This window comes from Lactuca serriola, chromosome 4 (assembly GCF_051521515.1).
Source record: "Lactuca serriola cultivar US96UC23 chromosome 4, Lser_US96UC23_V15, whole genome shotgun sequence".
Classification (NCBI taxonomy): domain Eukaryota; kingdom Viridiplantae; phylum Streptophyta; class Magnoliopsida; order Asterales; family Asteraceae; genus Lactuca; species Lactuca serriola.
This window is the reverse complement of record NC_136411.1, coordinates 225,565,082-225,582,695: the sequence shown is the minus strand read 5'-3', so window position 1 is coordinate 225,582,695 and position 17,614 is coordinate 225,565,082. Positions and strand designations below refer to the sequence as shown.

General features: G+C 31.0%; 1 long non-coding RNA gene across 1 annotated transcript; it reads right to left on the bottom strand.

Moving 5' to 3' along the window:
- Positions 1–724: 724 nt before the first annotated feature.
- Positions 725–1,339, bottom strand: LOC145100553 (uncharacterized). The gene is made up of 3 exons (XR_013705120.1): positions 1,319–1,339; positions 828–884; positions 725–758 (listed from the first exon to the last, which is right to left on the bottom strand). It is a non-coding gene; the product is annotated as an uncharacterized LOC145100553 (long non-coding RNA).
- Positions 1,340–17,614: the final 16,275 nt, after the last annotated feature.

Genomic DNA, 17,614 nt, shown 5'->3' with positions numbered 1-17,614 from the left:
CTGGTACAACAAGTACATCAGCAGTAGCAGCACTTTGATCATTGACTTTCTATATCTCAAATGGATCTTCTTCATTTATTTTTACATTATCAGTAGGTGATGATGGATCATTGGTCATTGCAGCAACCATTCCATTTGAAACATTCACATATGGGCCTTGATCCACTGAAGATTATGGCCCAATATGCGGAGGATTCTGTCACAAAATATATAATATATTACACATTTTTACACTTAAATAAATCATGATAATATAAAATAATTACCAAAGAGGAATAATGAATTTAATTCTTTTACCTTGTTTTGTGTAGCATGAAGAGGCTACAGTGAAGAACACCAAGGAATTCATTAGCAACTCTCACCCACCTATGGAAATGAAAGCAACAAGCAAAATAAATTAATGTTGTACATTAAATAAGGTCAAATTTTGAGAATGAAACTTGAAATAAAAATTAAGAGCATACCATAAAGTAGATGCAGTAAGAACCTCAAAGAAAGCAAGATGTCCTCCATGACGTGTTACAGCCAGCACAATGTTTTCATTTGATCGAATAAACATAAATTAAAGATAATGATGAGATCAGATGAGACCAAAGAGGATGAAATGAAGGAGTACAGTAGAGCATACCGTACTCATCCCATGGGATTGCCTCCCATGTATAGACTGGATCATCTAAAGCACTTATACATAGTAATGGAATTACAACTTTTGTCACATATGCTGCACTGCTGCAATGCCTATAGTATGTATCCACACTCTTCAACAAACCAAAAAAAATTAACAAATTATGCAACAAAAGAATATTAAAATGGTTAAATAGGTTTACCTCAAACTTGCCAACTAGACGAGTAGCATAATTGTCAAAATCCCGTATACGACGTGACTAGAAAAAAAAAATAATCACTATATGTTAAATACTCCGTTAATATTCCAAATAACCAAAAGTTTACAAAAATATATGGTGGTAGCTAACCAAAAAGATTAAATGAAGAAATAACAATGATTTACTGCAATTGGATAGAATAATATGAGAACATAAACACACTGGAAGAAACAAAGTTGTTTGTTTTGTCAGTTATGGAAAGAATTTGATTCCTTATGCTATTTTGTAACGACGCAAATCATTTTTAAATTTCCACAATATCAATTAATATAAAACTTTATTTTCTAATAATAAGTAGAAAGTATATTTTCTGATATAATCTTATTTGGGTTTTAATGAGCTTTGCCTTTTTATTATGTTTAAGCTTTTAGTTTTGTAAATGAAAAATTCATTAATCAGATTAAAATTTTAAACTACACATTTTATTCACATACCTTTAGAATACCATCCCAATCTACAAGTCGATGAAAAAGAGTTTGATGTCTACAATCAGAAACTAAATTTAACATGAAAGCTTTTTCATTAAAAAAAAGACAATTAAAATGCAAAAACACAGTATAGTACAGTGTCTACTATTGTGTTTAAGTGAGAAATGAGCATTACAACATACAGTTTTGCATACTATTGAAGACCAACAGTAAGAGTCCTATCATAGAATTTTTGAACAGTCATGCGACATATGAATCTAGACCCGATCTTCTAACCAACAGATAGATATATACAAATAAACAATTGCTATCAAAGCATGATAAGGTTTAAATGAAAGAAACAGTGACATACGTATATTAATTTGGAATGTTGAAATGCAATTTATGATGAATAATAGAGCACAGCAGAGCACTAACCAAAAGCTCCTAAGGAGAGAAGATAGCAACTGCACCAGCTATATGAACATCTTCCCATCTTCTCCAAGATACTTCACCTGATACATAATTAACTAACTCATCATAAACAAAGTTTTAGCTGCATTAAAAGTTATAAGTTGCTATCAAAAGTATCCAAACTTTCACATAATGATAGTTTTAAATATTCAACAAATGTCTTAAATACCCTCTGACTGAAATATGTTAAATGTTGAATATGACAAATTTACCCTTCTTTTCTTTTTTATGGTCAATAAAATATATCAATTCATAAATTATCTTTATAAAATTGCAAAATAATTATATTAAAAAAGTGACATACAAAATACAAATTCTAGTCAAACATTATGCAACCAGATTCAACTATTATATTAAAATCAGTATAAACTACTAATTTATTTTTTTTGGTAAAAGCACATCAAAGTTGCAGGTGAAGTAAAACCATTACATGGTTGATATATAATAGGAATGTTAACTAAACACAAACAACCCTTGAGCATTTTTCTTTCCTTGATTACCTTGATGCTTTAAAACAACATTTTCATGGCCATTATAAGAATCATTATTTGTTTCTTTTTCATATTGCATATCTAAAGTCTTTCCTCTTAACCTTAACTTTAGCCCTTCACCATATTTGTCTTTAGAAATTACCATTCTACCCTTTCTTGGGATCTTGTTATTTTTAGTGGTGTTTTCTTCCTCGTTATCACTATTACTTTTAGTCCCGACTCTCTTCATCAGTGAAATCAGATTCATCTTCAAGAACCTCATCATCATAATAAGATTGACAGCTTTTAGAAATAGGAGGTGCAGTTAATGAATTTTCTTCAACAACTTCTAAAAAAAAATGGGATTTTCCAATTCTCCTATCATTGACGAATCTTTACAAGTTCTTTTTTATTGAAAAAGTTTTGAGCTTTCATAGATTGAATGTGTGATCATCAAATCTTTTTCCAACCCATTTATAGATGCAGGATCATTGATCAATTTCATTGATGAAAATGAGGCAGAATCAACAATTCCAAAAGTTTCATGGATGTAATCAAACTCCACATTCTGACAAAAATCAAACAATTACATCCATAAACAAAGAATATAATATCATATACTTACCCAATGGCACAGAAATCAAACAAATTGCATTTCAAATAGCACTCAACACCCAAAATGCTTTGACTAGAAGAGGTACCATAGGGTCAGCGTCAACATGAAGAATCGTTGGAGGGTTGACATCGATGGGAAAAGGGGTTGGAGGGGAGTCCTCAATTTTTTCATGAATGAGAGGGTCGATTTGGCTGTGAAGGAGAGGATTGATTTTGGTGAGTGAAGGAGAAAATAACCAAAAAATTTCAGCATCGATTCCAGATGGTGGTGAAATCAGCGTCAATTTTAAATGGAGAAGATGCAATTTGAGTATCAATTTTAGAGTGTCGCCCAGATGATTTCAGATGTTCTCCAGTCAAGATGATTTCAACATTGATGAGAAGAAGATAGAAGAGAGGCGTAGCAAGGTAACTTGGTCTAATTTCTTAGTCAGCGTTATTTTTTGAATGACTCGGTAAGCGGTCTCTGGACCGAGTAAGAGGTTTGAGTGGTGTTATCAAACGCCCTGATTCGGACCGAGTCAGACATAACCTCTTACTGGATTCGGTAAGAGGCTTATCAAACAAGGCCAAACACATACATACTGAGATATATGTTCATACCTGGTTCGGATTGAAGAAGGCCATGGTTAGGGGAAGGAGTGAACAGATAAAGCAAAAGATTCAGCCCATGGGGAGGAATGCTCTATTCCATTTCTTCACAGGCAATCACATTTTGAGCTTCACGCACACCAATTTGCCTATCAAAATTCAACCTCTCCTCATCTTCAAAATCTAAAGTACCATCAAACATATCGAACATATAAGAGAAATGAAAAAGATCCTTCTTGAAATTAGTCACAAAAAACACAGAACTGTAAGAGCGTTAGGTGAGACGAAGACCTGGGGCTTTTTCTTGCTAATTGGAAGAGGCGGGTGTTTTAATTTTTGGGATTCAATAGACGGGTGAAATCCCGCCTTAGAAACGCGTGTTTCATTAAATTGTTATAAAGCGACATATTTAGACGACGCATAGTTAATGAAAGGCGCCCTCCGTATTTCCTTTTTTTTTCTTTATTGACACGAATTGTAGGGCATGCATAAATGCGTGTCTTCTATCCTTCAAATTTTGCAAAACTGACATTATTTTTTAAGGCACGCACAAATGCACGTCCTCTATCAGCGAGTGTCATTGTTTTCGCGTCATTAAAGGGATATTTTCTAGTAGTGATCAATTCTACCATGCTTGTAAGAAACATGTCTCATGCTCCTTTTGCTTTATGGTCTCCCTTTGCTTTTTGGCCATTATATATAAAAGGGAAGAGTATGGAAGGTTATTTGTAAGTTCTTGCATAATTCTTCTTTTCCTTTTGGAGACTAAAACCGAGATCATTGTGCTCATATAGGGCTGCCAAATTTTCGAGATTAAGGCTCTCCCCTCTCCTCCATTCTCTTGAATTTTGATGCTAGAAAAAGTCCCTTCGTTTCTTCACATTCGAACATATATTTGGTATATATTTCAAAGGCTTTTGAACAACAAATTACAAGTGAATACTAGCATGTTTTGATGGTTCTGCTCTTGCTTGGTGGATACTTTTAGAGAACTCTTGTTTTAGAGTTTCATGCCACATTTCATCAACTTCCAACCTCCCATGAGTATCAAAGTCTTCAAAGGTTGTTATGCTTACCCTTCTATGTTTGTTTTAATCTTTCTAACTCTTGCAAAATGATCCTTGGTGGGTAAAATAGTTTTAGTTTTATTCAAAAAATTTAAAACTTCCATTGTCATTTTTACCGGTTGAGAAACCGGATTTATGAATAAAAACCCAACAATTGGTATCAGATCCATTTTTGATGGATTAGTTAGATTGTTTCTTTAATTGATGAAATCTGTTTTTTTGGAAAACATTGATGGTTTTATCTTTGCAAGAAAAATCCATATATATTTTCTATGACAACTTTAAAATGTTATAATTGTTATTTTTGACCAAAAGTTTACATGCATCTTTTTGGTCATAAAAGTTGTCTTAGAAAAAAAAAGAGTTGTTTTATATATTTTTGAGTATATAAATATGTATGATGTGCATAAACTAGCCATGGATCTTTGTGTTGTTGCATGTGTTGATTTATTTAAAATGGTTGTAATTATTTAGTTATTGATATGGTATGTAATAATTAAATAAATAGTTTTCTTTTGTTAATTTTTGTAAGTAATAGATTAGTTTTAGAAATAGTTTATTTTTATAAAAATGTAACAAGAATGAAGATGGTGGCCATTTTGAAGATCAAAAGAATATAAACTTGATTTTATTAAAGTTTCTCAAACTTTATAAAATTATCTTTATAAACTTGCTACAAGGTGTTGAAGCTAATGGGAGCACATGAAGACTTTACAAGATAAAGGTCCCTTATGTCCCTTTACGAATGGACTTGATAATTTTGTGATAGCTCACAAAATTATTACTAGTTAATGGCTTGGTTTATGCACATATGTTATAGTTGTTATGCATGCTAGTGTTGTTTTATGTTTTTGTTATTATTATTATGTTATGGTTGATAAATTAGTTTTTCAAATGCAAAATAATATTTGTTCATAAACAAATATCACAAGGAGTTTGTAATTAATGAAATTTACCTTTTAACATAAGATACTAAATATAGTTTCACAATAAAACAAGCTTTATCGTTAAAACTAGTAACCGGTAAAATTTCGGGAGTAAAATTGTATAAGTTTAAAATTGAGATTTATAAACTTATCAAACTCCAAACCTTATCTTATAATATAAAGTTTTATTAAAAGGTTTCCAAATGTTCAAAAGTGTTAACACGATATAACTTAATACTAGTTATTAATTTAAAACTTTGATCGCGTCAATTATATAAAATCGGGTTTTATATATAGAACAGTGTTAAAAATGTGATTTTACATGAAATAAGTTTTTTTAAAGTATACCATGGTTTATTGAATGCATGAAATAACCATATGATATAACATTTTTTTAAACTAGAATTTTAAAAACATCAAAGTCCCCTTACAAACCTCAAATCTATACAGTCCTTTTTAAAGAACACTCGCATATCTCTTGTATACACTGGCGGGATAAATGATACATAACCACATGGTGTTATCTTTTGATGTCCGGGGTGTTTTCGTGATTTCGATAACCAAGTTATAGGCCGATTACATAAAATTTTCAAATTGGATGATTTGATTGGAGATCTATTGTGATAAAGGATACCTAAGCAAGAGAGTTCTGAGGCATAGATATGATCAAATATGTCTAATTAAATTTGATATTAGTAATCCCATAAATCTAGGAATTATATGGTAAGATAAATTGATAATCGATATCTACCAGGTTGAATACGAATGAACTGGATAAAGGATACCCAACCATTTATTTGTTTTGCAACTTGGATCCTAGACTTTGATAATTAATGTTTTTAGAAACTAAAATAGTATTAATTATTAAAGATTAAATATTGAAAATATTAAATAAATTTTTTTTAAATTTTGTAGATATATAATCCACTCTCATTACCATGAATTGTCATTTCTCTTTAAATGACTTAACGAAGCAATAATATTCAATAGATACAACTTCAATGAATGGGTTCATGTCTTAAGGGACAACCTCGTGAGAGATGTGAAATTGTATACACTTAAAGGTCCTATTCCTAAACAAACTGCTTTGATCAATAGACCTAAATATGATGTTGGATTAATGTCTAAGTCCATAACTATAATTGGTAAGACTTGACCCGACCCGGCATGGTCCATTTGGGTTGCATACCATCATGCACTTGGATAGACTATAATGAGAGAAATAAGACACTTATGGTTATTAATATATTATAAGTTCCAGTATATTAATAATAAGAATAATAAGATTATTTAATTAGTATTGATCAAGAATTAGTCTAGGATTAATTAAGTGATCAAAAGAAGACTAATTAAATATATGGGTTGATTGTGTAAATCATCCATACTTGTATAGTGGGCTAATGCTCCATGGATAATCAAGTTGGGCTAAAACCCATAGGATGGTCCATGGATGCTCCATGGTGTATTTGTACCCATGGATCATGGAAATGAAAGGCCATGTCAATTAGGGTTTACATGGTGTAACCCTAACTATATAAGCATCTTATTCTTGACCAAATCGGCCACTAGTGTGTGAAAATAAAGGGCTAGCCGATTTCATGAGTTATAGAATTCTCTCAAGCTATTCTAAGTGTTTTGGTGATTGTGATTCCACTTGAGGCTTCCACACTATTGGGGCTAAGCTCTTAAAGCTTGAAGACATCAAGCTACAACAAAAGGTATGTATTCTATCTTGATACACTCATTGATTTGTATGCTAGATTAGGATTAATACCTTGGATGTTCTTATTTGCATGTATAATAGAGAAAACATAGATCCAAGGTATTTAGGGTTGCATGTACACTTAGGAGTGTTAGAATGCTCAAAACCCAACAGTGGTATCAGAGCCATGGGTTGTTTTCTATTATATTTGATGCAAATGAATTTTTTTTTCCAAGTTGAAGGAAAAAAAACATGAAGTTTGTCAAATTTTAAGATAATTTCTTGTTTTTGTGAAAAACTAATTATTTGTAAAATTTGAATCATTTGCTATATGAGCTGAATTTGGTCAAATTTAGTAAAAGTTAAAACGATATGATTATTTTATTAGTTTTAAAAGGTTGATCTAAAGAGTTTTTTGAAACCTCCATAAGTTATGGATATGAAAAGGTTTTAAAAAAAATTGATTCAAAGTTTTTTATGGAGTTACAAAACTTGGTCTTAATGTTTTAAAGAATTCCATAACTTGTTCTTAAGATATGGAACATGAAATTTTTTTTTTTTTTTTTTTTTGAATTATCTTGTTCTTATGAGTTGCTTAGATTAATAGAAAAGTTAGTTGAAATAGTTGTTTTCAATCCATTTTAATCTAAGAGTTGAGTATAAAATGTGTTTGTGTAACTTGTCCTCAAGTTACATGAAGAGTCACATTAAAGACTCATAAAATTCATAAAACTTGGCAATGGTTACAAAATGAAGAGTCTTGTGTCATTGAATAATTTTTTATGACTCCATAACTTGTCCTCAAGTTATGGAAGTTCAACAGTCACTTCATTAAAGAATAAATATGTAACCATAATTAAATCCATAAGTTATAAAATAAAGAAAAGTTAGTTCTTTTATTAGTTTAAAGTCTTCCATAACTTGTCCTCAAGTTATGGAACTTGAAGAGTTTTTGGATTAAAACTACTTTAAACACATAAGTTATGGAATTAATTAGTTTTGAATAGTTTCAAAACTTGCCCTCAAGTTTTGGAATTTGAAAAGTTTTCCTTATGAATACTTTAATTCCAAGTTAGCCCTTATAATTTTAAACGTTAAAATTCAACCCTTATACTTTATAATATTATAAGTTAATAATATATATGTATAAGAGTAAAGTCAGTCTTACCGCTAGTACGCCTCATTCACGAAGCCGGTCTATAAGGTGGGTATAAGGTTGTTGCCTATAAAATGGCAACTTAATGGGTGTCCACTCTCACCCACCGCTTGCTTCACTGGTGGAGGGTCGTTAGCCGAACGGGTTTGACAGGACTATAATTCTCCTTTCATTAAAAGTATTAATGATAAATACTAAGTAACTAAACTCTTAATAATTCCCAATCTTAGTTACTTAGGAAAATGTGAATAAGATGCTAATCCATGAAATTACACTTTACACTTTGTCAAAGTCGTTAGTGGAGCGTGTGTGGTTAACCGGCACACTAACTTGGACTTAACAAGGTAGGTAAAGGGTGACTTAATATTTATCATAGTATCGATGGAGCGTGTGTGGTTAACCGGCACATCGATTGAGGGGTAATTTATTATGGGTACCAAGTGATTTGCATGGTTACTTCACACCTTGTTTTGTGATCCTCGACATCCCAGTCACAAAACCTGAAGGGCACACTCGAGATTGAAACATGCCTTTGAACAGTTCAATGAATCTCAAAGATCTAGGAGTTTCAAAACCAATTAAAACCTAATAATACATTTCGTTTATCTTGGTGGAAATTGGTGAATCGTCATTCACCTACCTTCAAATATTTTATAGCTTGGATTACGGCATACCTCTTCTAAGTTATAAAATAGTTTGTTGGGTCCTAGCCTTAATATTTCATATTGGGTGTCATATTAAGGACTTTAAATCAACTATCTTGAATATCTCCCAAAAGATGTCTAGTTTAGACACCTATGATCTTCCCAAATCTCTTGAAACAAGGTTTCCTAATGAAGATGATGTCCCATGGATATCATACTTCTTTCTCCTCCTCTATCCATTCTCCCTAACCCACAAGTTCTTGAAAAGTTTAAGGTCACTCAAGCCCTATTGGCAAGGCAAGGTCTAGGTGTGATCACATCTTGGAGATGTAGTCACATATTGACAAGCCGGGAGAGTTGGGTGTCAAAGTCTTGAGAAAGTTGGTGGTTCAATCACTTTCTAAGTCACATAGTGAGTTCCTTTGGGACACCTATGAAACAGACTATGACAAGACCCTTAATGATCTTATCTATTTGCTAAGATCAACTTCCTAAAACTCTATGGACATTGACAATGATGACATTGGATATCTAGTAAAGCATTCTCTTCCCAATGGAAAGGGATCGGCCATAGTCAACTCGGTTGACCAAATGGTAAACAGAAAAGCTAAGTCTGTGATAGTCTCCTGTACCATTATCAAAGGGTCCATATGTTTATATTGCCAAAGGAAGGGGCATTGGTTGCGAAGCTGGCAGATTTACCTAAGGATGTTAAAGTCAATAAGTTTGACTCTACTTCAGGTAAAGTCCACTATCTAACTTTGTTAAGTTTTTTGTTCTGAGATTCTTGATACATGATGTGACTGGGTCACATGGTGATGTTTTAAGAATCAAAGAAAAGTGAAGAAACTTAAAGAAAGAATATGCTGAATCTGATGGCGTAGATGGATTTCTATCGCATAGTTTGAAGATCGGATTCTTGAGCTACTTCTTAGGAGTTATGAGATATTGCTTAGGAATAAGTAACAACAAGTTTTCATATGGATTGTAAGGATAAGTTTTCCGCAAAGTTTAAAAATAAAAGAAAATTTTTGATTTTATTTATTTTAAAATATCCTTACAATGGCATTTGAGGAAAATTGTTGCTTATATGATTCCATTAATAGCAAGAGTGGAAATATGAAATTGATTCTTTCATTTGTGGTAATGTCTAAATTTACCAAATAAGGAAAGATTCTCATCACCCAAGTCTCAATTGGATCGGGACTTGGAATCATGCAAGTTGTATAGCATGATGAATGAGAACTTTCAAGTATTGGAAAATTAAGACTAATTACTTGTTCACATGGATGTGTGAGTCAAGTAAAGGACTAAGGGATCGAGTACACATTCTTGTGCACTGATTAAGTCTACCACGAAAGTTTGATAAGACTATTCGTCATAGTTTACTAAAGCTCAGTAAATATGATTATACTTACATGCTTAAGTATAACTCTGAGACATTGGAAAAAGGTTCCAATGTAAGGCAGAGCGAATAAGAAGAATCAAATTAGGCAGAAGGATAAAAGTTTCTCAAATCTGAAAAGATGGGAGAGTACTTTAGTATCAGTTTTGTGATCATCTTAATGATTAAGCAACCATAGTACAATTAGTTCTCTAAGGAAGTCTTAGTGCATTCTTATGACTAAGAAGAGGGATCTTGAATTGTTGAAATGGTTAAATCAAGAAGATGAGTCATACTACAAGCCTTAGAGTCATACTCCAAGATTGTAATTTGAGTGACATGTCTTAAAGAAGGTTTAAAACACTTGTCAAATGTAAGAGTAAAAGTTTTCTACTCTTGTACATTTGAAATTGGTAAGTTGTGATGTTTTGGATAAAACAAAGACCAACTAAGGCCAATTATGTGAAGTGTTTGTCTTGATTAGAATCCACACTGTCTCTTGGATATTTGACAAGGGAGTCTCATAGGTCAAGAGGACAGTGGGAGTCTTAAAGGTCTTGAAAGTCTCAAGAACTAATCAAGAATAAAACCATAAGTTGTTCTCTAGCACACGACTTAAGGTTTATAACCTATCGTCTTGACATATGCTGTGCCCATTCCAGTTAAGGTTGGCTTTGCATATGAGCTCTTAGAGTTCTCAATGTGTTGCACAACAACTTGGAAGCAATGGCAGGCCCTTGAGCTGCTAGGTGGCAAGAAGTTAAGATTGAGTTCAATCCATATGAGTTTGGATTTGTCATTATCCTTGTCTTGTGACTATGGTTTTGACAATTCACATGGATAAGAACACATACACCATTAAATCTAAGTGTCATAAGGTTTCTCTCCGATTCATGAAAATGATGGTGAGGAAACACTTTCACTAAGTAGATTTTAGCTAGATAGCAATTGTGATATTTGCATTCTCAAAGTCGTTAGTGGAGCGTGTATGGTTTACCGGCACACTAACCTGGACTTGTGAGAAGTGGAAAAAAAGGTCTAACCATTATGATTACGGCATACCTCTTCATAATTTTTTAGACACACAAGTGTGCTATCTAAGGGAAGGTGTGTGATTTTGATAAAGTTTTATCAAAACAATCTAGTATCAGAAATCTGAACTTTGGTAAGAAAGTCAATGAAGTATTGATTTCTAGAAGTCCAGCTGATTTCTGGGTACATGTCAAAGCTAGTGGGAGCATAAGTGTTATGCTAATAATCATCATGTTAGCGGGAGCATGATAATTATGATAAGTATTGCAAGTTAGCAATGTTAATTATAGAAAAACAAAAGTTTCAATTGGGAAAGAGTTGTTTTGCTATAATTAAGGGAGAGGAAATTATACTTCATCTCAAATCTATAAGCTTAGATCGTGAGGTTTTAATCATTTAGTCAAGGATATATATGAATTTCATGTTGGAATGGCTCAACATAAGGAAATTCTGTATATGGGTCCATTATTTGCGTTCTAAAATTCGGTTATGATTACGGCATCCCTTTTCATAATCTGAATTATGAGAATTTGGCAAATTGAAATGGACATATTATAGCAAAAGACTGGTTTAGTCTTTATGTGAGACATCATGAATCGTGTGCCATATGCTTCGGATATAGGGTCGATTACATGTACTATATTCATCCATTCTAAAATTTTCCAGATGCCTGGGGCATTAAGAAGGGAAAAGGTTTAGAACTGGATATGACTAAAAGGATTAAACAATTGTCGAGGACAATCTAAGGTTTACCAAAGATTGGTTGCTCAAGGACATTTAGAAGTATAGTGACATAATCTGTAAGGAGGCAACTCTTGTTCAGAAATGATAGTCAAAATGGAATCTGGAAATGTTTCAAAGTTAGAATTTTCAATCTGTGTAAGATTAAGGAAACTTAATGCAAGAAGGATGTTTCCAAGGAGTTGATCTCCTTTGGAATACTCTGTAATGATTGTTGCCAAGTCTTTGTGAATTTGTGCATAATCATTACAAGAGGATCAATGCATATAAGTTTAGAATCTAACAGATTTCAGTAAATGGCATGAATTTGGAATTCTTGCATTTGCAGTAAGGATTTCGGACTGTGAAAAGAGAATCATTGAAGTTATGTTCAATTGATCTAGTTCACAAAGTAAAGATTATAGACAAACATAGTATGCATACTTGGTGTATGGCATGACTAGTGTTTAGAAAACATAGTGTACATGCTTGGAGCATGGTACAACTATTGTTTTAAATTCAAGAATAAAGTTGATAGCTGAAACAGTATACAATGAATAATGTGTAATCATATGGTGATAAATAAAAGGTGTTTTATTTATATTCATAAGTTCTGAGACCATATTGGATTCGATTATTATTGTGTTTCATTTTGCATGTTTTGACTTCCCGAATAAACTAGGTTATTCTTCCGGAATGACTAAGTTATTCAAACCATCCACAGTCGGTCATATGTTGGAAGTAGATATGAATTAAGACTGTCATGGGTTGGCTTGTAGAGGTCTAAGGTGTTGGACAAAGGGCTACAACACTCATGAGTGCTCATAAGTTCTGAGTATTGGATTCAACCCGTGCTCATTGGAATCACTTCATGGATTTTATCACGAGTGATCATGAGACGATAATATCTTATATTCTTCAAACCTAGAGATATGAGTTGTTACTATGAGTTGATAGTACATTGATTGCACGAAAACGCATTTGGTAACTCGGTGCTATAAAACGTGCCTTTGTGTATGATTCAACAAGTAGTAGAACAAGCCATATGAGTCGAAGTTTATCCATTCCTTTTACCTTCGGGGTAAAAATGATATCTGTGGGCCCCTCGATGATTTGATGATGACAAATGGAAGTGCTCGGCCAGGCCAGGACTGATTTGATTTGTTCAATTAGTCAATCGTCATAAATCGGAAATCGGGAAACAACAAATGGACAGAGAGAATGATTATAATCCATGTCTCAGTCCATATGATATCTAGAATGGAGGAATATATGATCCCTTATCTAATGGACAAGTCACTGACAAAGGTCAGAGTTCATCTACAAGGTCAGAGTTCGACAGAAGCTTTTGAGAGCTACGATTGCCAGTTGGTTCCTGAAGTCATACGCAATAATAGTTTTAGACTTATCCAAGTGGGAGACTGTTGGATTAATGTCTAAGTCCATAACTATAATTGGTAAGACTTGACCCGACCCGGCATGGTCCATTTGGGTTGCATACCATCATGCACTTGGATAGACTATAATGAGAGAAATAAGACACTTATGGTTATTAATATATTATAAGTTCTAGTATATTAATAATAAGAATAATAAGATTATTTAATTAGTATTGATCAAGAATTAATCTAGGATTAATTAAGTGATCAAAAGAAGACTAATTAAATATATGGGTTGATTGTGTAAATCATCCATACTTGTATAGTGGGCTAATGCTCCATGGATAACCAAGTTGGGCTAAAACCCATAGGATGGTCCATGGATGATCCATGGTGTATTTGTACCCATGGATCATGGAAATGAAAGGCCATGTCAATTAGGGTTTACATGGTGTAACCCTAACTATATAAGCATCTTATTCTTGACCAAATCAGCCACTAGTGTGTGAAAATAAAGGGCTAGCCGATTTCATGAGTTATAGAATTCTCTCAAGCTATTCTAAGTATTTTGGTGATTGTGATTCCACATGAGGCTTCCACACTATTGGGGCTAAGCTTTTAAAGCTTGAAGACATCAAGCTACAACAAAAGGTATGTATTCTATCTTGATACACTAATTGATTTGTATGCTAGATTAGGATTAATACCTTGGATGTTCTTATTTGCATGTATAATAGAGAAAACATAGATCCAAGGTATTTAGGGTTGCATGTACACTTAGGAGTGTTAGAATGCTCAAAACCCAACATATGATACCTAGTAAATTTATCACAGTGATGCTCAAGATGCTTCTAGCATCATACTAGGAACAATTATTCATGACTTCTAGGATGTTTCGGATAATATATATATATATATATATATATATATATATATATATATATATACATAACAGGTTAAGAAATATTCTAATAAATATAGTGATATTTTGTTTGAATGGTGCATGGCTAAAGAGTCACCTTGTGTGATATAAAAGGCCCATGTTTTATGGAATAAACACCTTTAAGCCCAAGAAATCAAATAAGGCCCACATAGATGGATCTTGTTTCTTTTGTGAAGAAACTGGACACTGGTAGAGGAACTGGTCCTCTTATCTAGAAAGAAAGTCTGAAAGAGACTAGTACTTTAGGTTTCTACTGGATAGAAATCATACCTTTCATGTAACACTCAAGTACTTGGTACCTAAATGTTAATCTAATATTTGTAACTTGATTGCAAATATTTACAGAAGAGTAACTAGCTGAGCACAAGCAAGTTGGAACTACACTCTCGAAGTTTAGTTTATTATTTATGCTTAGAACATAATTGATTGTAATATAAAACAACTTGGCGAATGCCTGCGCATTGCGCAGAAACACCTATATAGTTGAAGACTTTACAAATATATGATTTTTTAAATATAACAATAACGTTGTTGTTAAATTTGATATAATAATTTGTATATACTAAATTGATATAATATATTGATTATTTTGAATTATATGATAATCTATACATTTATTATAACTTCTTAATCTTAATCGTTTGAATGACTTCTACCTGCGACTTACAAATGAATAAAATTAAATATAATATATGATTTGATGTTATTTATAGTTGTTTTATTGTTAATTAATTTTTTTAAATTTATTTGCTTAATGTTTTAATTTCTATCATTATAATTATTTAAAACATCAAACATTGTTATTTTATTTTAAAGCTAACAACATAATCATTTATATAGAGTTGTTTTTAACTATTGTTATTGTAAGTTATTTTAAGTTACTTATTTGATATAATATATTGACTATTTTGAATTATATGATAATATATAAATCTATTATAACATCATAATCTCAATCGTTTGAATGACTTCTACTCACGAGTTACACATCAACAAAATTAAATATTATATATGGTTTAATATTATTTATAGTTGTTATTTTTAACTAATTTTTTAAAATATATTTTCTTAATGTTTTAATTTCTATCATTATAATTATTTAAAACATCAAACATTATTTTTTGATTTTAAAGGTAACAATATAATCATTTATATAGAGTTATTTTTAACTATTGTTATTATAAGTTATTTTAAGCTACTTAATTAAAAAAATTTAACCATTATATAAATATATTTAGGAAATATTTTAGTTAAACTGATATTATAATTTAGTTTTTGCATTTATCACTATAATTTATCACTATAATTTATCACTTTTAACTATTTACAAAATATTATTTGGTTTTTCTTGGAACTGAAATTTATATTTAAGTTGACACTATAATATTATATTTAAATTAACAATTTAAGTATTTTGTCCAAACTGTTCAAAAATTGTAGCTTTAAATTGATAATGGTTTACATGCAACAACATTTAAAATCTAATAAATTAAGTATAATATGTTAAAATTTAAAGACATAACTTTATAAATAGAAGTAAAGATATTATTTTAAAATTGAAATTTAGTCTATTTATGATTACACTTTAGGTTTGATATTTATTTAACCTTATTAACCAACTTACAATCATTATTAGAGAGACACTACAATTTATCACTTTTAATTATTTATAAAATAATCTTTAGATTGTTTAAGTTAAATAAAATTTATATTTAAGTTGAGCCTATAATGTTATATTTTAATTAATAATTTAAGTATTTTATACAAATTGTTCAAAAATTATACCTTTAAAATGATAATGGTTTACATTCAACAATATATTAAAACTAATAAATTAAGTATAATATGTTAAAAGTTAAAAAACATAATTTTATAAGTAGAATTAAAGATATTATTTAATATTGAAATTTAGTTTATATATGAATACACTCTAAATTTGATATTTATTTAACCTAATTACCAAATTATAACTATTATTATAAAGAAATTGAAAAGTCATGGAGTTTCAAATGAATGTGGTGAAAGGAAAAAAGAATGGGGGTTTCAAATGCATGAGATTCAAAAAAAAATGCTAGCTTTATAAGTATGTATGATGTTTTTTGGAACAATGTATTTTTTAAACTTAGCATGTCTAAATATTTATGTCTTAGTTATTTGTTTAAATGTTTGATTATTTACTAAATCGTTTTTCATAACGATAATACTCATATTTTAAAATGGTTGGCTTCTATTTCTGATATTAGATCTCTTAATAGAATTACAAAGTAAATATCATCATTTTATAAATAAAATTAAGTTCTATATGCAAACGCTTTTGACTTAAACTTGTTTTAAATCATACTTATCCATGACATTGTTATGTTTATTATATAAATGAAATCCACATGTTTCAACTTCAAGAAAGGGATATTTGAAGACAAATAATGTAGTTTATTTGACATATGCGAATCTTATTTACATATAAGAGATTCCTAATAATATTTTCATTAAAGTGTAGAGAAAATAATTATTAAGGAACTATACACTTTTGTGTATGACTTCCTTTCTAATGAATGTCTATGATTGAGCACAAGATACAACCCAGTAGTACCATCTAAAGCCTTTGTGATGATAAAAGGGAGAATTAAACATTACATAATATAGCTTACTTTCTAATCGGTAGAAATGTCCTCCTTTTATCCTTTTTGGGATTATAATTCAATCACTATTAATTGTATCTAGAATACAAACACCAACTAATTACATAATTGTAGAATATTCTAGAAGGACATTTAGATTATTATACATAAACCCACCAAGAATAAGTTCATTTATTCCTCTGAAAGTTGAGTTAGCAGAAAGCAAGCTCTTAATGACAAAGCAAGTGGGAGACATGTGGAACTTAAAGCAGCTCAAGAACCATTGCCAGATGTAACAATTGTTGGCACTAGTTTCAACAAGGAATTATTGAATATGAATAGTAGCTATTCATAAACACAAATTGTTCACATTAATGGTAGAAATCATCTATGACTTGAGAAATGTGCGATCTCTCATTGATGAGTTCTTGATGGTTTCTAGTTAACCCATCAACTATCAAAAAGTTATATCATATCTTGGATCTGACAGATGAATTAGGGTCATGAACATTGGGATGTAATCCATGTTTAATAATCAAGTTTGGGCTTGATTAATATTCCTCTCTATTTCCAGGATAAAATAAGTAAGAAATTCTTCTCGA